Consider the following 1,576-nt stretch of genomic DNA (forward strand, 5'->3'; position numbering starts at 1 on the left):
CAGAGAGAGAGGGAGAGGAAGAAAGCACCACCCAATGGAGCATGGTCACACCACAATCCCTTCTCCTCCATTTCTCCATCCTTTTAGGATTTTGAGCACAAATGTATATGTGCTTCGGTGTGTTTTTCAAGTTGTCAGATCTGAGACTCAAACTACATGGTGGGTCATGTGGGATCCCAGTTGCTTAACCATTAGACCACAAGGCCAACTCCAGGATAATCCTTTTTAAGACGTGTTTGAGAGGGACCAGCAGATGGCATAATGGTTACATGGTTGAACTTCCATGCAGTTGACTCTGGTTTGAATCCTAGACCCAGCAGCTTAAAATTCACGCCAGGTCCAGGAGTGTTCATGCCTAAAATCCTGAAAGGAGAATGAGGAGAAAGGATTGCAGCATGGCCATCCCCTCCGGGGAGTGATTTCTCACTTTCTGTCTCTCATATCTCTCTGTGTCTCTGACGATTGCACAGGCTCCATAACAAAAAAAAAAAAAAAGAAAAAGAAAAAAAAGTTTGAGAAGAGTATTTCACCAAAATTTTTTTTCATAGAAATTAGGCAATAAACTTAAGTGTCACATTTATTTGTTTAGAGATCCGAAACAACTTGATTTCAAGTCACTTTGAAATATATTTCTCTATTTCATATAAGTAATAGATAATGAAGGAAAATCTTACCTTTACAACCTCACTAGGATAAATAATGTCATTGCCTGGACTCATCATCACATTAAAAATTTTAGTATTTGAAAAATTAGATTCCACTTCCTAAGAGATAGTTCATTTATGCAGTGAAATATTCCTGTAACTCTTCACTCAATATTAATATTCTCTCTTATTTAAAATGCTATAAATAGCACACATTTTTGAACTTGCTAAATATGTTATCTCCAGATAGTCTGATCTAATGGAATTCATTATAGATCTTTGTTACAATATGGTCTTTGAAAGAGTTGCCCAGTTCTTTATGGGTTTTTTAGATAACCATCTCCTTTGAAAGCAAACTTCTCAGAGTGCAGAATGTAGAAATAACTAAAAATTAAATGAAATTTTTCAGTTTATGAAAAATGTTAAACTTAAAACATTGCAATCTAATGTTTGAAAAATCAAAAAGATGGAACCAACAATTTTATTGATAATTTATTCTAGAAATGTATTTCTTTTTACTGTTTTCAAGCCTATTATAATAATATGGCTTAATAGTTTTAGATGCCAGTCCTGTTAATGTAATGTTAATGTAAATACAAATACTGTAGAATTATCTATCACATTACAGAAAAAATGTTAATATGCAATTCATTTAAATCATTTCGAATGCTAGATTTTAAGTTAGGTGCTATAGTCAGGACGTAGTAAAGACAAATACAGATATTGGTCCCATACTCAATAAACTTATAGACCACATAGTCATAAAAAAAAGTGCCTGTTAGAACGCTCAGTCAGAAAAGTGCTTGCACATCAATGTTTATTGCAGCATTATTCACAATTGCCAAGGCATGGAACCAACCTAAATGTCCACGAACTGATGAATGGATTGGGAAAGTGTGGTATATATACTCTATGGAATACTACTCAGTCAT

Source organism: Tupaia chinensis, unplaced genomic scaffold (assembly GCF_000334495.1).
Source record: "Tupaia chinensis unplaced genomic scaffold, TupChi_1.0 Scaffold000381_1, whole genome shotgun sequence".
NCBI classification, from domain to species: Eukaryota; Metazoa; Chordata; class Mammalia; order Scandentia; family Tupaiidae; genus Tupaia; species Tupaia belangeri.